At 39.2% G+C, this 26,078-nt stretch overlaps 1 protein-coding gene across 4 annotated transcripts in view; it reads right to left on the reverse strand.

The window, feature by feature from the left end:
- The window catches only part of ptprfa (protein tyrosine phosphatase receptor type Fa), a 356,286-nt gene extending 353,595 nt beyond the window's left edge, over nt 1-2,691 (reverse strand). For 2 of the 4 annotated variants that reach the window (XM_085246467.1, XM_085246466.1), the window contains exon 1: nt 2,033-2,690. The gene's annotated coding sequence lies outside the window, so the exon portion shown is untranslated. Of the gene's footprint in view, nt 1-2,032 lie in introns of all 4 variants that reach the window. The other 2 variants (XM_085246465.1, XM_085246468.1) reach the window with 2 other exon arrangements.
- Nucleotides 2,692-26,078: the final 23,387 nt, after the last annotated feature.

A 26,078-nucleotide genomic window follows, 5' to 3' on the forward strand; every position in this document is an offset into this window, starting at 1 on the left:
AATTGGTGTCTGATGCAGAAACAGCTTTAGATGGTTATTATTTGTCAGGATATGTCAGGAGAAAAACCTGCTGATTAATTGCCAGGAAGCCAGAAGCTGCACAGCTGCTGTGCAACCAGTGTGTGTGCGTGCCGTTTGAACGTACGGTAGTTTGGAAGCATGTTTAGTTTCAGTACTTTATTTTAATGCCAAGTCTTTTTGTACATGTGGCTGCATGACATTTACTCATGTAGAGTCTAATTTCTTGTTTTGCGAAACAACATTTAAACTTTTGGGCAATGTCACTTTTCATGTAATGCATCTGTACAAGAGCACAGAGCTGCGTGTTAGCCTGAAAATGATGCTCGGTGTTTTCTAAACCAATTTTCTACACTGTAATCATTTCTAATCTGATGTTCTTCGGCCCCCTTGTGCCACCCAATTTAAGAAATCCTATAAATGCCACCGGCGTGTGCGTGTGTATATGCATGTGTGTGTAGCAGTGAAGCATTCAGCATTCAGGGCCAAGCCTCCTGCTGCTTTCACTAGGGTGAGAGGAGCAACACACAAACACGCAGACCCACAGTGCTGGCTTTCAGCTGATGCATTTATGAGCAACACACATACAAAGAATACACTCCCTCCACGTCTTCTCTGTCTGCATCTTGCTTCTGTGACTCCACCTGCTATCCAGCATCCCCGTCCTCACCCCTTTTCCCTCCATCTGTTGCACTCCTTCACTCCACCCGCCTCGCTCGGTCTCTGTTTTCCATCCAGCCTAATTAGAGCTCCGTCAAATCCAGGTGAGCTGACAGCCAATTATCACTCTGTCACACCGAGTCATGCACTCCCATCCCTCTTCTTTTGCCCTTTTTTAGCCTTGCGGGAATTTGATTTTTTGCATCAGTAGCACGAACAGTTCGCTATTCTTGTTTTAGGAAACTGCCAGAAGAATGAAGGCTGAGTATGAAGCCGTGCGAGGATAAGCAAGCGGACACGCGGGCTGCCACACAACAGAGCCGAGACTGAATTTACGTGTAGAGTAGAATACAGAAAGACTTGTGCACGAACTAGGCCTGTATTATTTTCAGAAAGCCCACTCACGTAATGCTTTGGCACATTTAACCGTTTCACACTAAAATGTTCCGTTAACAAGTCCGCAGGTCGCTCTAGTCTCACACGTGCATTTATCATAATCGTGCAAAACGCATTAAACTGTACATTTTAATTAATGTCACCAAGACAAAGTCTAAACAGAAAGACTTGTGAGTCTGCAATTAATGAAACTAATAAGGTAACTTAATAATGACCGATTAATGAGGGTGCTGCACATTGCTGCAGAAATGACATCTTACACAAAAGGACAGGGAGCAGTGCCCTGACTTGCAAAGATCTTCAGTGCGCAGAACAACTGTGCCATTATATGCCTGTACGGAGAGATGCTCCCATCAAACTGCATTAAAAAAACCCTGATTCCAAAAATAACAGCGCACCATAGGGGAAAAACTACTGTGACAGTCTTCGTGACAGCGCAAATATTCCCATAAATGTGGGCAACACTTTCACAACTGTAGCAGCAATATGATCATCTAGCAGAAAAGCATAATATACAAATCATATATAATGCGTATATAATTTACAAATAAATGGTAAAAAAAAAAAAAAAATGACTGTAATTCAGTATTCATACTGTACCTGCATATGACATATGATAGCTACATTTATATAATTCTCACATTTACATTAAATGATTCAATTGAGATTTTGGAGGCAGGCTTTGTTGTTTCATTTAAAGATGATTTCTATATGCTTCTTATAGATTTAAAAAACATAGTTTGGGTGTTGTTGTGCTCCCTCTGTGCAGACTGCATTGTTAGGTGTGAGTGAGAGTTGACGGACTTGTGTGAATACAAAATTCGTTCTCGCCTTCAGTGTGTCCATTCTGCAGGACGCTCCTCTCTAACAGCTGTCACCACACGGCGCTGCATTTCTTCCATTTGTGACACTTTCCACGAAAAAGCCGTTTTAAAAGGGAAAAGACCTTTAAACTCACCATATTCTAGGGTTTCCTAGACGTTTGCATTTCGGAGAAGATGTTGAAGAAATGAATGCACGGGGGTCCCGAGATTACAGACAGTTAGCGAAGAGTCTTGGAATTCCTCCAGTCCCACAACACTTGGTCTAATTCCCCGAGGTGGATAAGAAAAAGGTCCGTAAATGCACCGTGGGGAGCGTCAGGTAAATCCTCCGCTCAGCTGCCGCCGTGCGTGGAGCTTCCCCCGCCTCAGCGTTGGTTAGTGTTCCCGGTAAGCCAGCGGTCTGCTCCCTGACCGTCCGCGGTAGCCGCGCTCTGAAAGAGCAGCATCCCTAACACTTTGTCCACACACACACCCTCGGGAGGCGTCGGCTGTGTTCGGCTGTTTCCGGTACCATTATAGGCTCTTGGGTGGAGGCTGTCAAAGACGTCCTAGTTTATTTACACACTGACAGGCTCCTCTTGAATCGTATTAATCATCCCGCTCATAATGACATTTATTTCTATAGAAATTTCGTTTACACACACTTTAAAACACAAAACCAGGCTGTGTCTTTGGTTCGATTCCCGCACTGAAAACGCTGTCCCCTGACAGCTCCCCCGTCGGAGCCCATGAGCGATAAGCTACCTGCTCCAGAGGAGGTCCCGGCAGTAATTAACACCACACCATCGACCTGCTGCAGCCTGTGACAGTGCAGAGGTGCCATCTATAGAGAAAAGGATTTCCTACAGTTCTGGCACTGAAAGCGATAATGAGACATTTCACCGAGGAAACACAGCGGGACGAAAAACTGTGGTACAAACATTTATTTTGAATATTTTTACTTATTTTGTACAACTTACCTTTTTAACTTTGGCCAATTACCAGTGATACCCAAATTTAATCATGCCAAATATTTATTTTATGCAATTTATTTATTTATTATGCAAATATAATTTAAACTTCTCGGTGGCTTCGCCTCATCTAACTCTATACTTGCCTACATGTGCTATTCTACCTGCTTTTAAACCATTTAAAATTACAATTCATAGTTTTATATGTGAATTTTATAATGTTAAATTAGTATTAAACAAATGGCTGACTAAGTATTTTAGGCTTTAGTTTACTTCAGCCATATTCCATATAAAATCATACAAAAATAAAAATAGCTTCAAATACAGTCATGACTACTGCATATGTGGTCTGCACAATACTGCTTATAGTTTAGCTGCATCTTGCTGATCATTTTTGCTAACATAAGCTGATAACTTAGTACTATAACGTCTTCGCTACACACCCAGCAAACATGGTTGAAACCCTGACATCGTCTCTCTGGTCATAAATGGCTGCAGTTCAATAGCAGAGCACCGCAGACAGGCTGATGTTGCAAAGAAGGAATTCAATGCATTTGTGCTTTTTGTTTGTTTGTTTGTCTTTTTTAACTAAAATGGTCAGCACGTGGTTGCGCTGTGAGCATACATCAAGAATGAAAAGGGCATTGTTTGTTTGTTTGTTTGTTTGTTTGTTTCACTCTTTGCTTCGAGCCCTGTGTACATGAGCTGCATGCTAAAAGACCTTTTGTTAAAAGAGTTGGCGTAATAAGCATATATGCTTCAGCCAATACCTTTTAATTAGCCTTGTCTCGTGCTTTCATGCTTTGTAGTAGATCTTTATGCTGTATTCACTGAGATATTTGAATGCTACTCAATAAATCAATAAATAAAATATATAAGTAAAATGTCTTTACGCCACTAACAGTTTGTTACATTTCAAGTGTAATTCATTTGTGACATGGTGAACTTAAAGCATCATCTTTTGCTCCAATGTTGTGTGATTGTTGGGATTTCCTTTTACCTTAAAATATAAAGCACCTTGAGGTGACTGTTGTGAAATGGAAATATATAAATAAAATTAAACTGAACACGTCTGATTCTGATTCAGTTTATCCACAACATAAACTTAGGAATGCTGCTTTTTAACTTATGAAGCTAATTAGCTCAACGGGACAAGAGGTGGATGTAAAAGAGGTCTGGCATCAGAGTCGAGGCTTAAAGCTTTTTATTTTTTGTGTGTTTCATCTTAATCAATAAAAAGTTGGTAGAAAATATTTCTTGAACACAAACTTTAGCTTGCTAGAAAATCTAACAAGGACGTAGGTGGGAGAGATAACAAAGCAGCATCAGAAACGTTGCTGCTCTGGTTCAGCTCTCATTTTGGAGCTATTTTTTCTGCTCGCTGGTTAATTCTTTGCCCCAAAACCATCAAGACAAATGCTAATGTTTAGTCCAAAACAAATGGTGGTGGTCCACATTTTTTTAAACCACAGATTAAGATTTTATATGACAAAGGGCAGTGACTGTGGTGGAAACCTGGCTGCCTTATTTTTTTATTTTGTTCTAGCTGAAGGATTTTGAATCTTACAGTGAAGAAGGGAATTAGAGCTGCCTGGATCAGTATAGCTGGTTATTGTCAGCATGACTGTGGTATGAGTATATTATAGGTTCTGAATATACAACATGACGAATAGATAAAGTGACAATGTAACACAGCCTCATCTGGAGCAACGAGGTTCTCCACAGATCAGCACAGAAGAAGAGAATCCAGTATCAGTGTAGCCGTAGCTAATTTAGAGAATTATCATCAACTGTGATTGGCCAGTTTCATACAAGGTGAAGAAAGACTACCTAAGATCCCGCCTCTTTCTAATTCTACACACTAGTCTCTGTAACAGTGAATATAAAACATTCAGTGTTGAGAAATCACAGCGCACGCAGGAAGGAGGTGAAAGTCCTGCAAACATACAGTTGAAAATCTATCTAACCTGGGTCACACCTGGTGAAGGACCAGCAGCTTTCAGGTCCTTTGGGTCCACATGTGGTCTTACCACATCAGCATCATGACAATAGCTCTTCCTTTGTTGGGACCTGACTGGCAGGTGTCATACTCTACAGGTAAAACTGGAATTAGTATTAATAGTGTTGCAGGCTGGACCTCTTGCATGTCATTCTTTTCTTTCACTATATTTCTTCGTCTAATGAAGGCAAATGTGGATTGAGTGTTTCATGGCTCTGCAGTGTTGTAAATGGACACGACGAGGACTGTGGCAGAAAGATGAGGATCCCTGAGAAACCCGACCTCTTTACATCTTTTATCAAAGAGTGAAACTATTGTAATTTAAACGAATCCAGAGAAAATAAAATAGCACAGTCGTGCTGATCTTCATGTCACAAAAATCCAGTTTATTTTGTACTTTGTAAAAAATGTGGGGTGTTAGCCTATTTCCCCCCACTTCTGCAATGTGCATGCCAGACAAAGTTTGAGAAGCTTTGTGTAAGATCACACTTTCATGTATGAGCACATCAGCGATGTGATAGTTAAAACAACAGGATCAAAGTGCTGCACTTCTCTCTAACTCTACATGCACCGGTTTTGTTACCTTTCAAACATGTAGCCTTTATGCTCAGTGTCACAACTTCATATGATTTCTCTTCACTCTTGAAAGTTTATACTTTTTTTAACCACAAACCAAAAAGTCCTCCCAAAAACAGACTGATGTGTGACTTTAAGAGCTAATTCTAGGAGTTAGCGCCAGTAATTGTGTTGATTTGGGAGCAGTGAAGGGTAAAAGGGGACAGATTTTGATAGATAGCCTTGTGAAGTGAAGAAGGTTTGTCCAATCAGCCAACTTCATACCAAATCCATGTTACCAGGAGCTTATGTGTCAACCACAAAGCTGAACAGGGATTGAACCACAGTGTGAGTCAGCAGTGCGAAACACTGGCAGCACATCTTCAAGGAAAATCCTGCACAAACTGACACTTTACTGGAAGAAGTCTGATTGATCTGAAGCTAAAGTTTGTATTTTCAAGAGTTTTGTAGTCGGAAGCAGGATCGGCTGAGCGTGGGGTGGATGGGGACGGCTTTTAAATTAAGGGGAAATCTGCAGTTTAAAAAAATTTATATATTTAAATTGTGTGAATACAACGGGTAAATTCAGCAAATTGCAAATATAAACATGTGGAATGAGCTAGAGTTACACATGAATGTTCATTCTCCAGTCAGTTTAAATCAGTGTGAATCACATCAGTTTTGCAAAAGTGAAAAGTTGCATCAATCAACTCAGCGCTACAGGAGCCTTTTTGTCCATCAAGAGAAAGACTCCTCACAGCGGCGACTGAACACATTCAAGCTCATCTTACATTTGATGTTTTCTACGTTCTGCTGTGAACACAGAATTGTAAAATTTGGGGTTTTGAAATTTGGAAATTATTCCATTCTGCATCCAAATCTTTTGAAATTGTCAATGAATGACAGGACAACACGAGATAAAGATTTTTTAAATGCATTTATTTATGAAGAAGCTTTTTCCTGTGTTTCCTGTTGTGCCACATGTATTGTAGTCTTACGTTACTCAATCTTGTGTTGTAAATGGTAATAACAATAATAATTGCTTTGAAAGCATTTCAACAATATGGACATTTAAACACGCTCTGTCTCTTTCAAAGCACAGCATCACAAAGACAGAAAAGAGGAATCTGAAACGTACACACACCGGAGTGTTAATCACAAGCCACATGATTTATTGACATGAACAACAAGTGTCAGTTAAGGCCTTTAATTTTTACATTTGCATTATCAATAATGGAAACTCTCCTCCCTTGTAACCAAACCTGCCGTTGTCAGCGAGTCTTGTTGCATCTTGTTAATTCTCAGAAATAATTGAAAGAATCAGCTGTCACGCACATTTTCAGCTGAGCTACAGACAGTCAGAGGCACGTGGCACCTACCTTAGAGAGCAACGACTTTGTGTAATATTCATTGCTCTACATTTTTATTATGGTTCTGATCCACAGCACAAAAGATTGACATTGCTGCAGTAACATCACCAAGTGGTTGTTGAGGTAATGTTAGCATTCTCTGAGCATTGTCAGGACCAAATGAGCGGTGGATAAGCCTCTGCAGCTACACACTCATTAACTAACAAGTTGTGATGAGCCTGCTGGCTGGTAAAAACAAAAGGTTTTTGAGGCACTTCCAGGTCGGCTTCAGATCCAAAAGACGTGTCCGTCATTTCTATTCTCTTTGGAAGACAGATTTAGAAATAAAATAACGATTTGTGGCAACAGGTATGTGCAAAAGCAGAGATAGTAAAAGAGATGGACATACTGTAGCTTCTGGGTCTGAAAAGTGACGGTGATGCATAAGTATCTCAAATCTGCATTCTTTATAATATCCACCAGGGGGTGATTTGTTTGGTTACAGACTTCTGGTCCTATAGATATCCTACAAAGGGAAAAAAGCTTTTGACTTGACCTCTGTGGACACTTTGATGAGTTTATGGGCTAAGTCACTCATACTGAATAACCATTAAGACCATTTTGAAGATTGTGTTCATACTAAGTGGTTATCTAATGAAACTTACACACCAGAGTATCCGAACTTTGCTCATCCAATCCTATGTCAGAGCAGCAATGCTCATTTCAATGCTTCAAACATTACTTGAGGAACCAGTGCACGACATCACAGGGGCCACGCCCATATGTAATAATAAGTGGGGCCAAAAAAGGGCAATGTGATGCCCCGCCCACTTCCTTGTAGTCAGTTCGATCCAGTGTTGGAGAGCAATGGGCTGACAAGGGAGTGTCAAACACTAATGCAGCTCAGTTGGGCCTGGGTAAGAGCTGGCCTGTGGCTTCACTCTAGCTGAGGTCAAAGTCAGTATTCATTTCCTCTCATGTCTTTTTCACATCAAATTTTCTTGACCCTGATGGAAAATGTCAGGAGGTCAAGAAAAGCTGTAAAAGCCAATTCAAAAGGAGTCTGAAGAACCGCACTGCTCAGAGAAGGTGACTGCATTTATACTATACTGCTTAATCATGTGTGGATGGATGATGACACCAGTCTGTCATAAATGACTTCAATACGTTATCCCAGCCTTCTTACTGTGAGGATGAAAGCTGCACAAACATGGAAACCACTGTACGATTCATTCATTTCCATGGTTGCAATTTAAAAACGAAGAATATATTAAGTCAGAGCGTTTAAATGAAATGTTGTCGGCACATAGCATCTACTTTAACTACTGCATACAATCTTCAGTTTCAGTTTTCAGTGTGTCTGTAGTCAAATGAATTAATGATAATCCAAACGAGAAAGGCAACGTCCAAAAGGAGCCTCTGCTGTAAACAATGCGATCATCTACTTTTACTTTGTGATGGAGCCAATCGTCTTTGTTTAAAATGCACCTGTTTGAACACCGTGTTGCAAAGTGGGTCTCAGAAGGAAGCAACAAGCAGATTTTAATGAGTTCACCTGTGGGTTTATAAACTGGAAACGGCACCTGTGATTGTATATTGATCTGCTTCAGTTGTCAGTGAGGCTCATTGTGAACAGTCTGATAACGTGTCACTGTGAACTGCTGGATTGTTTGTTATCTTCTAATGTTTAACAAATGATGCTCTGGTTCATCGTAACAGAGGGTAAAAACAGAGGCGCTGAAGAATTTGTCTATTTAACCACATCCATCCACTCTTTTTACAGCACTGACTCATCCACTCGCTGCATTACTGAAACCGTTTCATTGCTACTCCTTGTTTGTTTTCATAAATGTTACTGAAGTAATTGTCTTGTGTGGACTATTTGTTACTTTCGCTGAATCAGTCGATGAAAATCCAAATCACAGTGGCAGTGAGAGTTGGATTATTGGCTGTAGACAGAAAGTTATACTGGAATAAAAACGTCCCTCTCTCTCACCACACTCAGTCCAGCGGTGAACGCTGAAAACAGGACTGATGACAGAGTCTGCAGTATCCTCCTGTAACAAAGCCTTTGTACAGCAAATTGGACTTGGTGGTTGATATTCCCACTGTGCCCTGACTGAGGCAGAGGACTCATCGATCCTCAGCAGTAACCTCACATTTCCCTGTGGCTACAGACAGAGGGGCTTAAAGTTTAAATCTCTCTTAAACAGGGAACCTCATCCCATACTTCACACGGGAGGAGTCTAGCACATTGAGTGAGAGTTCATCGGGTTATTTAGTTCTTTTCTTGTCTCTAGTACCAACAGCATGATGCTATTGATGGATATTCAACTCCAGTGATGCGATCAAGGACATTTACAGTTTACACCTTGTCAATATGTCGTCTAGACTAATTACCTTTTGAGCTGTTTTCAATTCAAAGCAGACGGTATAAGTGATGGTGGATTATAGATTGCTGACCTCATCTCCAATAACTCTACTTGACATCTACTATTGAAGGAACCAGCCAGTGATGAATCCAGTCTCACTCCCGACTACTTACGCATGGACACATGGCCGGCTCCCCCTGGCGTGACATTTAGACATAAATAAAAATGTGAATGGCAAAATTTGAACCCTAATCATGACTGATAAACCTAACAAAGCAGTTTTGGTGCTCAAACCCAATGCAAGAGACAAAGTGTGCAGATTGGACACAAACACAGTCTCCTGATTAACAGTGCTGTAGTCACGGCACCCTTGTGCCTCCTTATTTTTATTTTGTTGCTCTTTCATGCAGAAGCACTAATTGTCAGTGTCCAGTATTCCTCCCATAGTGCATCAAATCAAAGGATGCCTCAGAGAAGTCAGCAGCTTCAGCAAAATGCCAAAAATTACAATGCTATTATTTTTTAAGTATATTCTTGTTGTTTTCATAGCTCACAGTCCATATACAGACACAGTCTTTACCAAGGTTATTATCGTTAACGAAAACTAACGAAATAATGAAAACTAGAAGCGAAAAACATTTTCATTAACGGAAATAAAAATAAAAACAAAAAAAGGAAAACTAACTAAAACTGTAATGAGTGTTCACAAAACTAACTAAAATTAACTGAATTTATAGCAAAAATGTGTTTAGTTTTCATTGATGTGTGCGTGTCCTACAATAGTCAAGGGTGAAGATGAAGTTTAGTTTCCAGATTTTTTCTTGCTGTGTCTCATCATGCCAGCAGGTGGCAGCACGTTAGTCGAGTCGTCTGTGTTGCTGCGTCCACGCGCAGAATCATGTCAGGAAAAGTCAGAAGAAAGCGCCAGAGTCCAATTTGGGATTACTTTGAATATGACTGTGCTTTGGATAAAGCAAGTGTCTTGTAGTGGAAAGAGACAAATTATGAGGGACATTTCTAAAGGGGAAAAAATCCCACAAACCTCAAAGTGCACTTGAAAAGCTCACACAAGAAGGCTAACCTAGCTTACCTTGAGAAGGTAAGGGAGCGCACTCAAACCTCATCCCCAGAAACAGAAGCTAACCCCAGGCAAGGCAGCGTGATGCATCCCGAGACAACAGGACTGGGACATCTACACAACTGTGTGAGTCAGTTGCCTTCAAAAAGTTTATCAATTCACTTGAACCAAAATTAGGAACACCCGGTGCTGCAAGAGTTACAGTTTTTTACAGACGCTAGGACACATGTCTCAATACTTAGGTCACTTTTGCAAAACACTTCACACAATTCTCCTAACTGACCGTCAGCTTGGCAAAGCAGTTCATTTCACATTCAAAATGCACTACAACTACCAAAACACTTCATTCAGGTCTCAAATAAACTCATTCTTCCAGAACACTAGCAAAGGTTGACAGCCGACAAACACACTTTGTCACCCACAAAACAATGACCTAAAAAACACTAACAACATGTAGCATTACACAGTGTTTTCTTGTGTAAAACAAGGACACATCTCTGTTTATAATTTCAATATATGTTACTGGAATGAATCAGACATCATGCAGAATTCGTTAATATTTGTTTATGTATTTTTATTTTTCTGCACTAAGTAATCCCAAAATACAAGAATTTGTATACACACCATCCACTGATACACATACAATAGTAATGCTAATCTACTCGGTCTTCTCCATTTGGCCACAGGTTCTCATCCACATCACATCTTATGTCATCCAGGGCAACACACCTAGGAAAGAATCTTCTGGCTGCCAGAATTGAAGGAGTTGAAAAATTGAAGGAGTAACACCTGTGCAGATGTTCATCTACAATGAGAATAAGCTGTGGCTGGTTAAACTGCATTGTTAGATTTAAAATATGTTTCAATAAAATATTGCTGTTGGATTTTGCTGTCTTTTCAAGTTTTGCATTGTGTTATTGTTTTGGCCATAAGTTTAACAGTTTTGAAAACAGTATGTAAGCACATGCAAAGTGTCCTGTACGTACAAAGATTTTTGGCAGTTGTTGTGTCTGAGTGAGAAGATGATTCATGAAATTTGAGAGATGTAGTCATTGAATGCATTTTGTGCCAAAACAATGATAACTGATCCTCAGTTTAGCCCACATAGACTTCTGTTGTGCTCACTGTGTGAGGAGTTTTACAAACGTGACCTAAGTATTGAGAAATGTGTCCTAGCGTCTGTAAAAAACTGTAATAGTCTCATTGGGGCCAAGATATACATTTTATAGTTGCCTGGTATCAATGGTTGTTCACCTGCCTTTATTTATTTATTTATTTATTTATTTATTTATTTATTTATTTAAAGAACCCATAGGTGGGAATGTGAGTTGTCTGTCTCTGTGTGTTAGCCCTGCGACAGACAGGCGACCTGTCCAGGGTGCAGGGTATGGTAGCTGGAATAGCAACATACCCAAGGATGAGCAGAAGAGCATGACTGATATGATGAAACTGGGATTTTGTTACACTTAATTATTGCAAACAACTAAAACTATAACTGAAACTAATCAAAGCTAAACTGAAACTAAGGATTTTCAAAAAACCAAAAACTAAACTAAACTAGCAAACAATTGGTAAAAACTAATTAAAACTGATATAAAATTGAAAATCTGAAGTCAAAACTAAATAAAAATAAAAACTAATGAAAATTGCAAAACTATTAAAACCCTGGTCTTTACACAGGGTGTAGTATACAAACGTGCTGGAGGAATTCAGGCTGCAAATACAATCCATCTACCCCACCTGTCTTTCTCATAAAGAAAGATAAAAGCAGTGTGATAGAAAAAGGAGGGGTGGGTCAAAAAAGACTAACATATTTCCTTCATGTAGTACTTTTTGACTAGTATCTGACCCATAAAGGGTCATGAAATAATATGTATTAATGCAAGACATAATCAATTGTACTGTGACATTGAAGTAGGATATAAGGACTTTATGTCCTTGTTTGCGATAAAGTATTTGAAACCAAAATAATGTCTGCAGTATTTCAGTGGCTTTATTACTTTGTGCTCATAACCACTGAGGCACATTTGCAACAATCAAGCTTACAGTTTTTTCTGAATGCTTAAACACTAACTGTGATTCCTGTAGCACAATCTCTAAAACTATTCAGACTTATAGCAAAACCACTCACTGAGTTTGCAAAACTAAAAGCACAAAAACTGCTTTGCACTCAGTTTGCAATTTTGTAACACACACTTTGCAAAACTGTAGGCACAATTCACTGCACAACACTCAATTACCAAATTTCCAACACACTCCTAGCAAAAGTATACACATGTATGGCTATCATTAACACTAACTTGCCAACTGTCTGGCACACTTTCACATGTGAAAATTTCTTTAGATAATTAGTTCACTTTGCAATCAGCCTAAGCACTATAATACAGGTAAGCTGTGTGTGCGGAGTACAATGGAGGGAGCAGGAAGAGTGAGAAGTAGAGGAGGCAGAGGAAGAGGACGTGGAGGTGAAGAAGTAGGATGAAGAGGACGACAAGGACAAGGAGGAGCAAGAGGAAGATGAGGAGGGGGGATAGGAAGGGTAGGAAGAGTAAGAAATAGAATTGCTGATGACATCAGAGCTACAATAGTGGACCATGTAATCAACCGTGGAATGACCCTGAGGGTAGCTGGCCAACGGGTCCAGCCTAACTCGAGCCGCTACACTGTAGCAAGTACCATAAGGACATTTTGAGAATCGGTTAGTACAGTCACTTCGCACAAAGATTTGTAGCACTGCCGTATGCCAATGAGAAACACAACAATACCATTGATGTAAAAATACTGAAATTGTTACTTTACAGAATTGCTAGACGAGCAGATGCTGGGGCAGAGGAAGCATGTTCACTGCAGACCAAGTAACCCATATAGTCATTATGGCGATTGCAAATAATCCTATACTTGGAAATAAACACTTGTGTTTGTTTTGATGTGTTTGAATAAACACCAGTACTTGAAGTTTGGATCCCTCTATGCTTATGGATCTATGACAGAAGTATGAGCTCAAACTGACATAGCCTACCTTGTGCACAGAGGAAGCAAAAGCCAGATGTGTTTTGTATTCATACCATCGGTGTGCAGTTGGCGCATTGTGTGCTTAGTAGATGATGGCTTGTGTGTACTGTTTGATACGGAAACACCATTTTTACGAAGGTGTGAGGAGTTAATCTAGCTGTGTTTGCTTTTACAAGAGAACTACAATGTTTTGATGATTGGGTGACAGGTTTTCTTATTTGTGTGAAGAGTTTTGCAAAATTAGCAAATAGTTACAAAAAATGTGCTTAAGCAATCAGAAAAAACTGTAAATGTTCCCCCATCTTTTTCTCTGGTAGCAATTTTATAGGATTTGTGTGTGTGTGTGTGTGTGTGTGTGTGTGTGTGTGTGTGTGTGTGTGTGTGTGTGTGTGTGTGTGTGTGTGTGTGTGTTTCAGGCATTAAAATGTTCCTTCAAACACACACTTCACATCTGACCCAGTTATACGGTGACATTTGTTCCACAGAGGAGCTAATGAGCCTGACACTAAGCGGTGTCTCGTTTCTTTTTCAGGGCCGTTTAAGAATGTTCTGGTTTCAAAGTAAGAATATTTAACACTGCTTTATGCATTCAGTACAGCTGTCCTTTTCAGAGGACATGTGACCAAAGACGCTCCTGTCTGTAGCCTTTCTAAATGTCTTTAATTAGACTTTGGTCCACACATGCCTTCAGTGCAAGCTCTGTCCTCAGGACTGTGGTGTCCACTGAGGGCCACCCGTACCTGCTGGTTCATGCTGGATCTCTGACACGCTTATTTCACATGATTAATCACCTGCACCTGTATTAAACGACTGCCTCTTTCACTAACTTATCATTAGGACGTTACATTAGTCAGAGTTGTATCACATTAGACACACTTATGTTCCTTGTATTTGCCCCCACTGCCGTCTGCTCACTCCCACTCCACACCACCTCAGGCTCTGACTGCCTGCAGAACACACTTCCTCTAATTCTGAGTCAGTGAATAAAACTATGAACTAAGCTTCACTTATCTGCAGTTTGCATTTGGCTCCAACAGTTCATTTAAAGTTAATGATGTCAAAATTGTTACAAAAACAAAAGATGAAGATTTGAAAATTACTACTTCATGCAATTTTATGTACAATTTTGATGAATGCATTTTAGAGGCAGTATGGTTTTAACTTGACTACCTTTTTAAGAAGTCTTTTTGTGTGATTAAACTGTGGAGGACCCAGTATGCCAAAGGATAAAGAAAAACAGGTGAAAAATTAGGAACTTTAACCATAACAAGAATTATTCCATGAGTTAGGTTCAGAGGTGGGACCAAGTCATTGTTTTGCAAGTCTCAAGTAAGTCTCAAGTCTTTATCCTCAAGTCTCAAGTCAAGTCTCAAGTAATGTCAGGCAAGTCAGAGTCGAGTCTCAAGTCACTGGTGTAAAAGTCCGAGTCAAGTCACAAGTCTGAAACTTTGAATTTCAAGTCCTTTCGAGTCTTTAAAAAAAAAAAAAACGAAAAAATAATGTTGCAGTTATGCTAAATGTAAATATTAGACCATGTAATTTTAAAATCTGTGTTTTTCTCAACACATACAAAATAGTGAACTTAGAAAATATACACAAATTGTGAAATTGCACCTCTTTAAAATGCAGCTCAATTAAACCTAGCTCCAAGAATAATTTTCACCGACAGTTCTGAGATAAGCTGCATGTCATTCTTGGATGCGGTTGTAGGACCGGCTTTAAAATCGCATGACAAAAATATCATACACATTAAAAAAAAAACTGTATCACCAACATAGCCTGGACAACATTTGCTAGTTAGATGAAGTCAGCTATCTCATCTTAGCATATTTATATGCATATTTATAATCATACGGTTCTTGGAGTGAGTGCACACACTCATGAAGTTTAGTAACTTCAGGTCACTGCAACAAGCCCAGGTACAGTTTACCGACGGATGGGTACAGGACCTTGAAATGCACCGTGTAGAACGAAAGACCATCGTACGTATCATAAGTTTACCAGTCTCACAAATCGTCTTCATAAATACACATTCCTTAACCGTTTATTAATATAACCTTTGAGCTCAACGGTAATTAATTAGTAGTGGAAATAATTTCTGGTAGCATCACAGAAATGTAGCAGTGACAATAATATTGTATGCTGTAATCGTACTGGGCAATTAGTGATACAAAAAACCTGTTTTATCCTGTGAATAAAAGTATATGTTTTTGTCAATGTACCATAATAACAGAAGCGAAACGCAATATTGTGTCAGGACAATTCACTATTTATGCACAATAAATAAAGGAGCATAGCGTGACAATTTCTGTTCAGCGCCAGACTTGCTTGTAACCTATATCACTAATTATGTTATGAAAATGACGTATTAACTACTAAAAAACACTGACCTTTGTGTAAATGCTTGGAGCAGACTAACCTGTGAGCTGGAGGGTTCTGGGACGTTATATTTGATCTTTGAATGGCTGCAATCCAGTCGCGTCTTTGTTACTTCGGAAACATGGCTTGAACAATTTCTCTTCAACGACGTAATCCGATAACAACCGATCTCTTTACCCGTCGGCTTCCCGTGGCTGTCATGCGACCGGCTATTGCAGTTAATAATACAACGGCTTCTTGACATTTTTGTGTTTCTTTTTTATCGCTGTATAACTGATTTTAATTGAAAGCCTGCGTGCGCTAGTACCGCTTGCCACGAGTTCCCAGAATCCTTTGCGGTTCTACCCGTGAATGACGTCACATTTTCAATCTCTATATAATATGCATGTATATTTGGGGTAAAATATCAAGTCTTTTCAAGTAAACCGGTTCAAGTCCAATTCAAGTCCCAAGTCATTGGTGTAAAAGTCCAAGTCAAGTCACAAGTCTTAGAACATTTTTTCAAGTCAAGTCTAAAGTCATAAAATTAATGACTCGAGTCTGACTCGAGTCCAAGTCATGTGACTCGAGTCCACACCTCTGGTTAGGTTAGTACCAAAACACTAAAGTAAGAGCCCACTAACTACCTGGCAAAGACCGATGGACTGGACACAGGCTAATTACACGAGCTAATAAGGAACTGGTGATCTCTATCAGACACTAACAAGAGACAAAAAGAAGAGAGTAAAAACACATTCAACCATGTTTTCCTAACTTTAACCCAAAATACTGTTTTAAAAACCTTTTTTTCTTTAATTTTCACTTGTAACACCAGTTTTCCAGTTTTTTAATCCTCCCAAAGACGCCAGTTTGAGATTTTATGACTGGCACGTCTCACTTAAACATCCATGCCTCTGTGCCACAGGGCTCTGCTGCATTAAAAACATATCAGTGAGTCTCAGTGTTTTACGGGGTGTTAGGATCCTCATTATCAACAGAAACTACTTTATTTTGACTCAGTCCCACATAAAGTGTCCCACTGTTGGGAAACTCCCCAGAGCAACAAACATGGATTAATCCACGGCTAAAAACAGTCACTGTTTATTATCTCATTCTCTCTCGCTGCTGTGATGTCTGCTGCCGGAGTGAGCAGCTGTTTTAGGAAGTGACTCATTTTGTTTGAGAATTAAAACCTGCAGTTTTTAAGTTTCATTTTGAGAACCATGGGCTAAACTTTGCTCTTACGTGGGTACGAGCAAACTGTCTTAAATCTAAAGTTTAGGATTTGTTTACTCTTACTCTGCACCTCCATAACAATTATGTTCACATACAGCTAAACTTCATTCGTCTATATATTATACTTCCAGAGTTACATTAAAAACATTTTGGTAATAAACAGATATATCCTCTGGAGATCCAGTGCGAGCTGGAGGGACTCACAGCAAGCTCAGCTAAGATGCGGAGCAGGCTCTACCCTCCCCAGCTACAGCACAGGATGGTGGGGCTGAAATCTGTCCAGGTGATAAAGAACGTCCTGGAGAGGCAACTAGTTATTGCTTTGTTACATAACAGCAGCTGTGCCTCAGGATGTAGAGCAGGTCCGTGGCTTGTTCCTGATCTCCTTGTCCAAGGTGCTGAATCCTGGTCTGATGCTTCCATTGCTGTGAGCATAAATCAGTGAGTGCGATACATCCAGTCCATATATTGTCACAAAACTCTCTTTACAACGTTTAAGAGAGTGCTGGGCCTTATATCAGCTTACAATAAAAGAAGCAAAGCGGAAACACTTTGCAAATATTATTATGGTGAATTATCAGAAACCACACATATTGTTTAAGTCAATTGAGACTATTTTAAGCTCTCCCTCTGCTCTTAGTTTTGAGCCTTCACTTGAAATGTGTCAAAGGTTTCTGCACTTCTTTATAAACAAGGTAGCCTCGGCTAGGGCGCAGATTATTTTGCCCACATCTGACGCCTCTGATCTTCCAGTTTGCTCAGCTGTCTTTCAACAGTTTGAGTCGGTTACTCTTGCTCAGCTACAGGAGGTGGTGGTTCATTTAAAGCCTGTAGGCTCACCTTATGATCCTATCCCTCCCCTTTTTCTGAAAGAAGTCTTTTCTACCTTAGGTCCAACTATTTTAACCATTTTAAATAGCAGCCTTACTTCAGGTGTGGTTCCAAAGAATTTCAAAGATGCAATTGTGCAACCACTTCTTAAGAAACCTGGGCTAGATACAAACGCTGTTGAGAATTTTAGACCAATATCTAAGCTGCCCTTTTTATCTAAAGTCTTGGAAAAAATTGTATATGACCAATTGATCTCATACTTGAATGCACAAAATGTTCAGGAGATTTTTCAATCTGGTTTTAAAGCAATGCATAGCACTGAATCAGCACTTTTAAGAATTTTTAATGATATATTTTTATCATGTGATTCTGGTGAAAGTGTCATTCTTATTTTACTTGATTTAACTGCTGCATTTGACACTGTAGACCATGAAATTTTAATCTCACGTTTGGAGCAGTGTGTCGGTATAACAGGTGTGGCTCTGAAATGGTTCAGGTCTTACTTAACAAACCGAACCTTTTCAGTTCGCTTAGGAAACTGTGAGTCCTCCCGAGCTCCGTTGTCTCACGGAGTACCACAGGGTTCCATTCTGGGCCCTATCCTGTTTTCACTTTATTTACTTCCATTGGGCTCAATTTTTAGAAAACACAGACTCTCGTTTCACTGTTATGCAGAGGACTGCCAGATTTATGTTCCTCTTAAAAAGAAAGATGGGTCGTCTGTAAATCGTTTACAAACATGTCTGGAGGACGTCAAGTCGTGGTTGGCGCTAAACTTTCTTTGTTTTAATGATTCTAAAACTGAAGTAATGGTGTTCAGACCTGCCTCCACTGCTGTTCCGTGTGTTGATTTGCAATCCCTGAAATCATTCTGTAAACCAGAGATTGTTAATCTGGGTTTTAAAATGGATCCTGAGCTTAAGCTTGAAAGCCAGATCGGGTTGGTTGTAAGGTCTAGTTTCTTTCATCTGAGGCAACTGGCCAAAATTAAGCACTTTCTTACGAGACAGCAATTTGAAACAGTAATCCACGCTTTTGTAACCGTTCGGCTGGATTACTGTAATTCTCTTTATTTTGGGGTGAGTCGATCTTCTGTTTTTCGACTGCAGTTAGTCCAGAATGCTGCTGCACGCCTTTTAACTGGCACTCATAGATACGAGCATATCACCCCAGTTTTATATTCACTTCATTGGCTGCCCGTGCATTTTAGGATCCATTTTAAGATGCTTTTATTTGTTTTTAAATGTTTGTCCAATGCTGCCCCTGTGTACCTCTCTGAGCTTCTTCATCCATACATACCTTCCCGGTCCCTCAGGTCGGCAGACCAGCTCCTCCTGAGCGTGCCCAGGACTAATCGTAAGCTCAGAGGGGATCGGGCGTTTGCTGTGGCAGCACCAAAACTGTGGAATGAGTTGCCTTTACATGTTAGACAGGACCTTCCTTATCTGTTTTTAAATCACGTCTTAAAACATATTTATTTACCTTGGCTTTTAGCACAGCAGGACTTGTTGATGTCTCTTAATACGTTTCTTATTAATTATATTACTTTTAATTTTAAGATATTTTATATGTAATTTAAACTGTTTCCTCTCTGTTTTATATTTGTAGCACTTTGGTCAACATAGTTGGATGTAAAGTGCGTTATAAATAAAGATGCTATGCTATGCTATGCTACAAAACGTGTGCGTGTATCAATACATGCACACACTTTATTTGGTAGAACATATGGTTTCATATATTGGTCCATCTTGCCTCTCACCATTTAGCTCCCTGCGTTCACTCTCTCTGACACAGTGTCAAACAAGCTGCTGCTGTGGGGTAATTGGCCTAAGGGAATCATAAAGTGGGCAAAACTCAACTTCACAGAGGAAGTGGAACATGAAATTAAAAACCATTGATAACAGCACAGGAAATGTCGCACTGCTGGGTTTGTTTGGCCTACACTGTACTGAAACGACCTTTCTGAGGGATTTCTGTTCGATGTCTATTTCATGACAAGGAACAATTTGTCATGGATCTATATGCAATGAAAATGAACACTCGAAGCTGAGGTAGCTGTGGATCAGGAAGTAGACCAGGTCAACCCCCAGCTTCTCAAAGTATCCTTGGGTGAGGATCCATCTGAGTGTGAATGTTAGACAAGGTGCTGAGGCACAGAAGAAAAGCGCTGCATGACTGTGTGACTGAGGCTTGTAGGAAAAAGTGCTTTGAAAGCTCAGATGTGCTGTGTAAGCACCAGTACGTTTACTATGTTAATACTAGCTTTTGGGTTGGGTTTACCACAGCACTGAAAGACCCCTCCTGTAGTCCACCAGTGCACAAACATGCACGCTGCTGACCTACATCATCATCATCCTCTGACCCTGCTGTTGGCCCGTTGAACAAACGCTCAACAAATTGGTTTTCTTCACCAAACAGGTGAAGAGAATGAATGAAGTCAGGTATTTTAAACATCTGACCCACGGACTCAATGACTGGACTCACTTACAAACAATTCATTTTTCTTTTTCTCCTTTAAAAAGATCATTTCATCAAGGGATCATTTCCAGTCACGAGTGCACAATAAACACACCTTTCTGTCTTTGTTTATTATTGAAACTACGCTGGTGGTAACATGACGCCGGATGCCCTTTTACTAACGCCGTGGTCATGACAGTCCGGGTTGCTAACCGAATCACTGTGGCTCATTTGTCTGAGGTGTTTTTGGGCTGACTCTGATAATCAGAGGCTTTATTATGTTTGCATTGAAACAAGTGAAGAAAGAATTTAATTGAAATGGATTTAATTGGGACTCTAATTTGTAAATAGCTAGAACAGCATCAGTGTGGGGCCGTCACTGCAATTGTCTCTGAATGTGCCTCAGCAGAAAAAAAGCAGCTCTTTTTCTAAGAAATTCTATTAATATTAAACTGATCTGTTTGACTAATCACACTCTGGCTTTAAACAGAGCCTGCTTTATGTTCATATTTGCCATTTATTTTGAGAGGAACAATAAGCCAATATTGCATGAAGAATATTGGGTTAGCTCGGTTAACAAGAATGGATGTTTCCAGAGAATATGGGCTTGGACAGAACACTGGACCAGCCATCGCTTATGAAGGAGGCCAGCCTGATTGTTCGCACCTTGGAAGCTGTCTAATCCATTTCCCCAGTCTTCCAGATTGATACTGAACGGCAGAAGAAACTACCGTCACTCTTAGCATTTCCTATTTTGTTTAATTTAGGGCTTCGCACCAAATAGCACATCGTCTTTGTACATGACAAGCACTGGAAAGTTTAGATAATACAAACTGTGGTGGATGTTGGGTAACAGTGTGGAGCGCTGTTTGTATATTTGTGAGAACTGGCTTTTCAAACTTTATTTTGAAATCTGTATTTGTTCTGAATACTAATTTTATAAATTCGATTAAAGAACCCAAACATCGTTTGTGTCCTGGGCTGTTGGATTTCAAAAAACATTTTGCTAGCATGGCAATGTGCTCCAAGAAGTAAAGTGTCCTTCTGACAGTGAAACCCAGGGTTCAACCTTGATAAGCTTGAAAGTCGGCTTCAGACTGCAGGTCCTTGGTCTCCAAACCATTTCTCAGAGGCAGCTGATCATTCTGTGTTGCAAAAAGTTGTGGTGGGTAGAGAGAGTTGAACATCAGACACAGGCAGAACACAGGGCATCTGGCCATATTTTTCAAAACCTGCAGACCAAGCACATTAAACTGTGGTTCAGACAGCTTAGGCAAAGGTGACAGATTTAAGGTAAGCTGTATTAAGTCGTGTTATTTGTCAGAGAATTGCAACCAAAATGTTTGAAGAGGGACCAGCATCACAACGAGGTCGAGTTCAGTGATTCCAATTAGCTGTGGTGAAACCTTAGCAGTAACCGTCCCCCGTGTCTGCATCCACCTGTCAGTCGCTCTCATGGAGATGGATGAGTTAGTGAGAAACCCTCTCCTGCAGAGTAGAGGTGACAACAGTACAGACTTTCTTTACTAGTACAGATACCTGGATTAAAAAATACTCCAGTAAAAGTACGGAAGCAACTTTTTTACTCAAATAAAAGTGAAAAAGTACAGACTCTGAAATGTACTCAAAGTAAAAAAGTAGCTACTTGAAGAAAAATTCTACTGACTCTTTTTGCACAAAGGGAACTGAATCTTGTGCCATATTGATATAATCATAAAATATTAGTGCACGAGAATACAAATACTATTCTAATCTAAACTGTGATTATCACCAGAGGATTTATTATGTAGGACACATACAGCACAAGAGAACTTAGAAAATAACAGTTGTCTGTAGCCTACGTTGTAGAGGGGGACTAATAGAAGCTGGAACTAATCTAAGCATCATTAAATACAAACTCATCTCTGCAACCTAACTCTGACCATGAGCACCACAGCCACTGTGCACCAGTCTAACACAGAGCTTTACTGTGAATTCACCTCATTAATGCAAGCGGACCTGTTTGTCCTGCACAAAACTCCCCATTTTGCAACATTTGAACAACACAGATTCAGTATAGTTGAGTCTGTTTCGCAGGACATTATGCAACATGAAAATGCATAATTTGGAGCTTTGGAGCCAGCCTCACCCGGCCATTTCACTTTGCTGTCATAAGCCCCAGAGGTTGATGCTTGGTTGGGGGATGCTTCCCTGAGGACTGATTCCATTCAAGAGAATAAGAGGGCTGCATTTTTTTTCCAGTGTGAAGCCTGAATCACTCTGGGCAGGAGTGATTCAATGACAAAGCGTGTGTTCATGAGCATGTGAAGCAAACAATTTCTGAGCTCATAGATCTTGATTGATTGATTGATTGATTGATTGATTGATTGGTAATTTATTTCAACATGTGAACAATATACAAGTACATTTAGAAAAGAAATGAGAGAAAAAAATATATACTATACAAATTACATACAAAAAAACATTCTGATTAATTTACATGTTGAAAGGGAGTGGGAAGAAGTATACACTTATTTAATCCCACCCCTGTCCCATAAATTATCAGTGAATATTTAGTCAGCTTCCTTACTGATATAATTTGTAATAAAAATAGTGAACAGATTTCTGATATACTATATACTATAATATCACATCATGAATTTTTTGTTTGTTTGTTTTTAAATAGAGACATTCACTTAATTTAAATATTTTCCTTTTCTTTATAGATCGAGAAGATCATATTTTTATAACTCTTTTTGAACAGTTTTATGTTTGGACATTGCTTTAATTCCATATTCAGTTTGTTCCGTAGTTTCACTCCTTGAACAGAAACACAAAAGCCTTTTCTTGTAGTACGTACCTTCATTGTTTTGAAGTTACAAAAACCCCTTAAATTATAACTTCCTTCTTTCAAAAAAAACATACTCTGAATATTACCTGGCAGTTCTTTATTTTTTGCTTTGAATAGAATTTGTGCTGTTTGGAATTTCACTATATCGTCAATTTTCAATATTTCAGACTGCAAAAATAGTGAGTTTGTATGTTCCCTATAACCTGCATTGTGGATGATTCGAATTGCTTTTTTTGAAGAGTAAAAAGTGAATGTAATGTGGTTTTATAGTTATTGCCCCAGACCTCTGCACAATAGCTTAAGTATGGTGAAACCAGTGAACAGTAGAGAATATGAAGTGATGTTCTGTCGAATACCTGTTTTGCCTTGTTTAGTACTGCAATGCTTCGTGATACTTTGGAATGAATATATCTTACGTGAGCTCTCCAGTTAAGTTTTTCATCTATTATTACCCCCAGAAATTTATTTTCACTGACTCTTTCAATATCAACACCATTTATTTGAATCTTTGCATTTGTATTTAAACTACTATTTCCAAATAACATAAGTTTAGATTTATTCAAATTTAATGATAATTTGTTTTTATCAAGCCAGAACTTCACTTTACTTATTTCATTAGTCATATCCTCCAATAAATTCTGCAGATCATCACCAGAGCAAAAAATGTTTGTATCGTCAGCAAAGAGAACCATTTTTAATACTTTGGACACTTTACAGATGTCGTTAATGTACAAGTTGAAGAATTTTGGACCCAAAACTGACCCTTGGGGTACACCACGAGCAATGTCCATACATAAGGAGCAACCACCATTTATTTTCACAAACTGCTTTCTGTCACTTAAATAACTCCGGACCCAATCTAAAACTACCCCTCTGACACCATAACGTTCCAGTTTTCTTATTAATATATCATGATCTATAGTGTCAAATGCCTTTGTCAAGTCTATGAATAACCCAGCCACATATTGCTTTTTGTCTATGGAATTTGTGATGTATTCTATTGAATCTAATAGTGCCGATGATGTTGATCTGCTTGATCTGAATCCATACTGACTCTCAGTGAGTAGTTTATGTTTATCTATAAATTTTTCCAGTCTGTTTTTAAACAGTTTTTCAAGAACTTTTGAGAATTGGGGTAGTAAAGAGACAGGCCTGTAGTTTGTGAAATGGTGTTTGTTTCCAGATTTGTATAGAGGTATAACTTTTGCTATTTTCATTCTGTCTGGAAATCGACCAGTTTGAAATGATAAATTACAGATGTATGTAAATGGTTTTATAATAGCCTCAATGACTCTTTTAACCACTATCATATCAATATCATTACAATCCAAAGATTTGTGATTTTTACATTTTTTGACAATTTCAAGAACTTCATTTTCATCAACGGCTGTGAGAAACATACAATATGGATTTCTGTCAATCAGTGTATCGGGTTTTTCCTGTGCTTTCCCAGGATGAGTGATTGTTCTTGCTAAATTTGGTCCAGCAGTTACAAAGAATTCATTGAGACTATTTGCCACAACATCCATATTGTATTCTTCATGGTCATTACAAATGAAATACTTGGGATAGTTCTTTTGTCCAGTCCCACATTTTATAACACTGTTCAGGATTTCCCATAATCTTTTATTATTATTTCTATTTATATCTAATTGCTTCTTATAGTATTCCTTTTTACTAAATCTAAGTATATTAGTTAACCTATTTTTATATCTTTTGTATCTGATTTCAGCATCTTTAGTTCTCGTTCTTAAGAACTCTCTGTATAGAGCATTTTTCTTTATACATGCATTTTGCAGACCTTTTGTTATCCATGGACAGTCCATATATTTCTGTTTCCTACTATATTGCTTTATTGGACAGTTGGTATTGTACAGTAATGTAAATATTCTAAGGAATTTATTATAAGCACTATTAACGTCCTGTTCCTGATACACTTCACCCCAGTTTTCCTTCAATAAATCTTTTTTAAATGCATTCATTCTTTCTTCTGTTCTTACTCGTCTGTACTCTTTTTTACTGTCCATTTTATTGATCTTGTAATTCCTATCATAGATTGTAAAAATTGGAAGATGGTCACTTATGTCGTTAATCAGGAGTCCACTTACAGTCTTATTTTCAATGTCATTTGCAAAAATGTTGTCTATGAGAGTTGCACAATGTGATGTAATCCTGGTAGGTCTAGTAATTTTAGGGAATAGATTCTTCATCTATATTGTATTCCCTTTTATGGGCATGTTACACTTTTCTCTGTCAACACCAACACTTTATCTCATTATTTCCGGTTCAGTCTCATCAGAATCACCTGGTAAAAGCACATTTCTATCTTGATCAAAGAGCTGGCTGTCACTGGTGTTCCCTGAGCCACTCTACTAGAAGCGTAATAAAATCTCACAGGCAGTTTTTCCATTTAAAGATAACACATTCATTGTTTTTGTGCACTGGACAGGACACAAACTCCCAGCTAAATGAGTGAGTCAACAGTGTGTTTTACTGTAGAAGTGACTTCCCGCTAACACGAGCTGACGCTGAACCTTGCAGCAATCAGTGAGTAAGCGGGCTGAGAAAAACAACAGGACATCATTCCCTGACAGTGCGACAGAAGTCAGCAAATGCTCCATTGTGATGTGAGCCCACAGCCCACGGCAACTCTTAGGTGCTAATTTGAAGAGATCAGCCTTGATAATCAGGGGCTGATGTGTCCTGATACTGCCTGCTGCCACACTGCAGAAATACACTGGGACTTAGACACAGCTTTTTCATACTTAGCTTGTCACCCCCTTATTATTATTGGCCGTCACTGCTGTCCACATTTCTGTGCCACTCTGCTACATCTTTAGCTGGCAGTTTAAGATGTAGCAAATTCTAACAATCAGAATTTGCGTAAATGATTAATTTTCTCTTTCTCTCGAGTTTACAGAGGGAACCGTTCCAGCCCGTCCTCTTCTGCTGCAGACAGCACACAACAGTGACCTGGTTAATGTTTAATTACTTTAATGGCTCAGATAAGGTATCTCTTTGCAGACTGTGAAGAAGCACTGCAGAGGGGGGGCTGCTGTCCAGTGGGTACAGTATCACCAGACTTCATTTCACTGCACAACAAGCTTTTTGTGGAACCCGGTCCGACTGCTGCTGAGTTCCAGTCCAAAAACG

This window comes from Mchenga conophoros, linkage group LG15, assembly GCF_057382185.1.
Source record: "Mchenga conophoros isolate Kocher_MC1m ecotype Shallow Benthic linkage group LG15, M_conophoros_male_GT1.1, whole genome shotgun sequence".
In the NCBI taxonomy this organism is placed as follows: domain Eukaryota; kingdom Metazoa; phylum Chordata; class Actinopteri; order Cichliformes; family Cichlidae; genus Mchenga; species Mchenga conophoros.